At 50.2% G+C, this 6,346-nt stretch overlaps 1 pseudogene across 1 annotated transcript; it reads left to right on the forward strand.

Annotated features, from left to right (window-relative positions):
* The first annotated feature begins 2,547 nt into the window (after nt 1–2,547).
* LOC308235142 (small ubiquitin-related modifier 3-like) lies at nt 2,548–2,834 on the forward strand (annotated as a pseudogene). The gene has a single exon. The product of its transcript is annotated as a small ubiquitin-related modifier 3-like (transcript).
* The last annotated feature ends 3,512 nt before the right edge of the window (nt 2,835–6,346 follow it).

Consider the following 6,346-nt stretch of genomic DNA (forward strand, 5'->3'; position numbering starts at 1 on the left):
ATACCAATGCTAAAAAAATTATTTGTCCACCCAGCCAGTGTGGCTCAGTGGTTGACCATTGACCTATGAACCAAAAGGTCACGGTTCGATTCCTGGTCCGGGCACATGCCCAGGTTGCAGGCTCGATCCCCTGTAGGGGGAGTGCGGGAGGTGGCAGATCGATGATTCCCTCTCATCATTGATGTCTCTCTCTCTCTCTCTCTCTCTCTCTCTCTCTCTCTCTCTCTCTTCTTTCCTCTCTGAAATCAATAAAAAATATATTTTTTTAAAAAAGTATTTGTTGATCATGGTTGGGTAGCTCAGTCAGAGTTTCGTTCTGATATGCCATAGTTGTAGGTTCCATCCCCAGTTAGGGTGCATACAAGAATCAACTAATGCCGAAACCGGTTTGGCTCAGTGGATAGAGCGTCGGCCTGCGGACTGAAAGGTCCTGGGTTCGATTCCGGTCAAGGGCATGTACCTTGGTTGCGGGCACATCCTCAGTGGGAGGTGTGCAGGAGGCAACTGATCGATGTTTCTCTCTCATCGATGTTTCTAGCTCTCTATCCCTCTCCCTTCCTCTCTGTAAAATATCAATAAAATATATTTAAAAAAAAAAAAAAAGAATCAACTAATGTAGGCATAAATAAGTGGAACAACAAATCCACGTTTCTCTCTCTCTCTCTCTCTCAAATCAATCAGTAAATAAATATTTGTTAATCTGAAATTCAAATGTAACTGGGTTATCCTGTATTTCTACTTGCTGACCATGGCAGCTCTACTTCTCATGCTAGGCTAGTTTGTGACAACCGAAAAGTTGATTTTTATCAGCCAGCCTAGCAGATGATTCCACTCGAGTAATTCTAACTCCGGACACAACCCCCCTCCCCTTTTTTTTTTTAAAAAATATTTTATTGATTTTTTACAGAGAGGAAGGGAGAGGGATAGAGAGTTAGACACATCGATGAGAGAGAAACATTGATCAGCTGCCTCCTGCACACCTCCCACTGGGGATGTGCCCGCCACCAAGGTACGTGCCCTTGACCGGAATCGAACCCGGGACCCTTCAGTCCGCAGGCCGACGCTCTATCCACCGAGCCACACCGGTTTCGGCCACAACCCCCTTTTAAAGACGTCAGTCATTCACTTGGAAAATATTCACAGATCACACACTCTGTGCCAGGCACCTGTAAAGGGGGGGTGGGGGGGGGTGTCTGCAGTTGAAGTGCCTGCCCTCTCAGCACCTGTTTTCATGCGTGTCGTAGCATCATGTCTTTCCCCAGGACCATAATGAAACCTAGTCAAAATATGACCTAACTGAATTCTGAAACGGAAACTTTAAAAAAAAACAAAAACGTGGGAAAATGAAATCCAACCATTTTATTTTAATGAGCTGTATTTCCTAAATTTAAAAAATCGCTCGTTTTCATAGTTTTGAAAACGAAATGCGGCACATTCCCATTTCCTCATTTCCCAGAGGAACTGTAAAGATGATCTCTACGAGGGTAGACGTTGGAAAGTCTGAAGCTCAATCAATGGATGTTGAAAAACTCTCAAAGGGAGTGAAGGCTTAATTTGAATGGTAGAACATTTACTGTAATTTAATAGCAGAGATGGCCGTCTTAAGAGTTAATGATTTAAAAGAACTTCCCCATCCATGGGAAATGTACAGTCCAAGAATAAATCAAATTTCTGAGTGCATTTTATGCTACATATGTGTGTACTTTGCCATCCTCAGATGTTTGTGGTGAATATCCTCTCAGTAAGTCCAGACGTGACATTTATTTTTAAAGAATTAGCTCTTGGCCTGCAGACTGAAAGGTCCCAGGTTCGATTCCGGTCAAGGGCATGTACCTTGGTTGCGGGCACGTCCCCAGTAGTGGGTGTGCAGGAGGCAGCTGATCGATGTTTCTCTCTCATCGATGTTTCTAACTCTCTATCCCTTCTCCCTTCCTCTCTGTAAAAAAATCAATAAAATATATTTTTTTTAAAAAAAGAATTAGTGCCAAAACCGGTTTGGCTCAGTGGATAGAGCGTCAGCCTGCGGACTGAAAGGTCCCAGGTTCGATTCCGGTCAAGGGCATGTACCTTGGTTGCAGGCACATCCCCAGTAGGAGGTGTGCAGGAGGCAGCTGATCGATGTTTCTAACTCTCTATCCCTCTCCCTTCCTCTCTGTAAAATATCAATAAAATATATTAAAAAAAAAAAAAAAAGAATTAGCTCTTGCCCTGGCTGATGTTGCTCAGTGGTTAGAGCACGGGCCCCACAGACCAAAAGGTCACAGTCAGATTTCCAGTCAAGGGCATCCAGTCAAAGGCACCCACCTGGGTTGCAGGTTCGATCCTGCCCTGTCAGGGCACGTGTGGGAGGCAACCAATCAAACATCGATGGTTCTCTCTCCTCCCCTCCCCCGCTTTCACTCTCTCTAAAAAAAAAAAAAAAAAAAGAAGCTCCCTCCTCCATCTCATTCTTCTGTTGCTCCTGGTGCTGCTTATGTGCCCATTTGGTGCGGACCTGGTACCTCTTTGGTGAAGCGACAGCTGAGGAGACTCCGGCGTTCGCCATGCATGGCCCACGAACAGCCCCAGGAAGGAGTCAAGACCGAGAACGATCATATCAGTTTGAAGGGGGCGGGACAGGATGGTTCTGGGGTGCCGTTTAAGATGAAGAGGCGCACACCACTTAGGAAGCTAATGAAAGCCTCTTGTGAACCACAGGGTTTGTCAATGAGGCCGATCAGATTCCGATTTGACGGGCAGCCAGTCGATGAGACAGACACACCTGGGCAGTTGGAAATGGAGGATGAAGATACAACTGATGTGTTCCAGCAGCAGAGACAGGAGGTGCCTACTAAAAAATGAACCTGCTACTTGACTCCAGAACTCTGTTCCTCCAGACCAAGAAGACATTCTCAGGTAGAAAACTGCCATTTGGTTTCAACGCATCTGAGTACTACAGTCTAGTTCTCTCTCTCCTTTCATTTTCCCCTCCCCCATTCCTTTACTGTACATAAAGTAACTGATGTATGTGCACAAGCATTTGCATTTTTTTTTAAACTAAATGGCCAATGGTATGTTTTGATCGACATCAAATGGAGATGGGATGGGGAAAAATACTGGTTCTGTGAAAACACCCCCTTTCTTCGTTAGCGGCATGCTCGTTCAGCTCTGATCTTTCTATTCCAGTAAGTTATTTTGCTCTCACTGTTGAACAAAAAAAAAAAGAACAGAAAAATTCTTGCATACCTTGTTTGATCGGAGCATTTCAGTGTTTTCCATTTATCATTGTAAAACCAAGGACAATTTTATAACTTTTTTTGTACGTAGCTGTTACATGTAGGGCAATCTGTCTTTAAGTAGGGATAAATGACTCTAAAAAAATAAAATAAAAATGAATCCTAGCCCTGACCGGTGTGGCTCGGTGGATAGAGCGTCGGCCTGTAGACCGAAGAGTCCTGGGTTCGATTCCGGTCAAGGGCATGTACCTTGGTTGCGGGCACATCCCAGGTGGGAGGTGTGCAGGAGGCAGCTGATCGATGTTTCTCTCTCATTAATGTTTCTAACTCTCGGTCCTTCTCCCTTCCTCTCTGTAAAAAATCAATAAAATATATATATGTGTATATATATATATATATAAAATGAATCCTAGTTTTCCCTTCAAGTCAAGTGTCTTGTTTAAATAAACTTCTTGTTTAAAATAAAAAAAAAAAAAAGGAAAAATCATCAATGGGAAAAAAAAATATCCTTGTGTGAGGGTTAACAAAACAAAAAAATAAGAATTAGCTCTTCCAGCGTTCCCAACTTTCCCCAACGCTATGAAAAGAAGGGGGGGGGGGGCGGGTAGAAAAATAGAATTAGCTCATTGCCTTGATCATAATTCCAAAAGTAATGGGTCCAGATACACGTTCCACCAAGCTCTGTAACCGCCGGCTGGGTGTACACAACGGGGGCAGGTACGTTAAGTTTCCAAATCTGTGCACCCCCAGAGGGTTAGCGCATGGGCCCCACAGACCAAAGATTTGTCTCCCTTTAAGGATTGTTTCCCAGCAGCCCTTGCGCAGAGGCCCCCCCCCCCCCTGCCCCCGCAGAGCGCAGGTGAGAACCACAAACGTCGTCGGTGGCTCTCTGACCAGGAAATGCCTATTCCTGGGTCCCCCCAGCCCGGTCCTCTTCCGTGGGTGCGGCAGGACTTGGAGACCTGCGACTCTGACGCTGTGCTGAGCGGAAGCCGTGGTCCTACTGAGTGCTCTCGACCGAGAGACTGGTGGGAAAATCCGGGAACTCGACGCACTGGCGCGGGCCTACCCCGGAAGGCCGGGCCTGGCGCATGCGCAGCCGGCTTCAGGGCCCCAGCACCGCCATCTTGGGACATCGCAGGAGGCGCGTGCGCGGGTGTGGCGACCTGGCCGTCTAGGTGCCTGTGAGGTTGATGGACTCGCGTCGCGGGGGCCTCCTCGGGGACACCGGACATGGACTCCCTTGCTCTTCCGGTGACCTCCCGACGGAGGGCCTGGCCTCCCCGTCAGGCCTCAGGACTCAGGCCTCGCGCTGGCGGCAGAGCCCGTCGGAAGTCAGGGGTTCGCTGATGACCTCACCATCTCGCTTTCCGCACCGTCAACGGTCTGCGGGGCTGCCTCTGGGCCGAGGCTCCCCCCTCACCCCCCCAAAGACCTCCAGCCTCGCCGCTGGGGTGTTTTAGAAAGTGAAGAGAGACAGTGGAAGAGGTGAGGGTGTGAGGGAGGAGAATCAGGAACTTCCGGGAACAGAGGCGGAGGCCCGGGCCCGCCCCCTGCGCTCGGCCCGCGGCCGCGTGTTTCCCGTGAGCGAGGAGCGGCTGTTGCTGGGCGTCGACGTCAATGGGAGGACGCGGTGAGAGCGGCGCATCCGGGAGGCGGCCAGCCGGTGACGGGAACAAGCAGCCTCCGTTGACGTGTGATGGTACGCAGAGCTGAAACGTATCCACCGTGAATGCGCAACTTGGCGGCTTTTTAAGCCCTTTTGTGTGTGTGTGTGTGTGTGTGTGTATGTGTGTGCGCGTGCATGTGTATGCGTGCGTGCGTGTGTGTATGTGTGTGTGCATGTGCGTGCGTGCGTGTATGTGTGCGCGTGTGTATGTGTGCGTGTGTGTATATGTGCGCGCGCGTGTGTATGTGTGCGTGTGTGTATATGTGTGCGCGTGCATGTATGTGTGTGCGCGCGTGCATGTGTATGTGTGCGTGTGTGTACGTGTGTGTGTTTTTATGTGTGTGTATGTGTGCATTCTTCACCCCAGTCCCATTTGGGGGCGTCTCCATCATCCCCCCACAATTCCCTGAAGCCCTTTGCAGTCGTGTGCATGTGTATGTGCTCATTCTTCACCCCAGTCCCATTTGGGGGCGTCTCCATTAACCCCCCCCCCACAATCCCCTCAAGCCCTTTGCAGTCGCGGTGGCTCCCCCACCCCAAGCAGCCACTACTCTGGTGGGTGTTCCCTGCAGACTCTCCATTTAAACGTTTTCTCGTTTTCGTCCATGTTTGGAAAAACCCAAATGCGGCACATTCCCGTCTCCCCATCTCCCCGTTTCCCCGAGGGGGTCCCCTTTTCCGGGCACCTCGGGAAGACGGCCGAGTAAACACGCGGTCCTGGCACGCTGGGTTCTTCAGGTCGGCGTCACGCGTTTGCGGCTGGTGCATGTTGGGGTGTTTCTGCCAGGAGTTGGGCCCCGCCTCTCCCCAGGGATTGCCAGGCAGGGGTTCAGAACGGCTCTGCTGGGGGGGCGGGGGGGGGGGGCTGGGTGAACGGTGACGGCTGTGGACGGCTCCGGAGGAATGCTTGGGCTCGGTGTTTGCCCGTTCCTGTTCCCCGGGACCAGCGTGTTGCAGTAGGACAGTGGTCGGCAAACCGCGACTCGCGAGCCACCTGCGGCTCTTTGGCCCCTTGAGTGTGGCTCTTCCACAAAATACCACGGCCTGGGCGAGTCTATTTGGAAGAAGTGGCGTTCGAAGAAGTTTAAGTTTAAAAAGTGTGGCTCTCCAGAGAAATGTCCATCGTCGTCCTGTGGATATTTGGCTCTGGGGGACGAATGAGTTTGCCGACCACTGCGTGAGGATTTTTCCGTAGGGATCACCATGGAAACGTAGGGAGTCCGTGGAGGAGGCGGACTTCGTTGACTGCTTTAGGCTTGGGGTCCAGGTTCGCTCACTCGCTGGTTGTGAGACTTTGGACAACCCCGTGGTCGGCAAACTGCGGCTCGCGAGCCACATGCGGCTCTTTGGCCCCTTGAGTGTGGCTCTTCCACAAAATACCACGGCCTGGGCGAGTCTATTTTGAAGAAGTGGCGCTAGAAGAAGTTTAAGTTTAAAAAATTTGGCTCTCCAAAGAAATTTC

Source organism: Plecotus auritus, assembly GCF_963455305.1.
Source record: "Plecotus auritus genome assembly, chromosome: 10".
Taxonomy (NCBI): Eukaryota; Metazoa; Chordata; class Mammalia; order Chiroptera; family Vespertilionidae; genus Plecotus; species Plecotus auritus.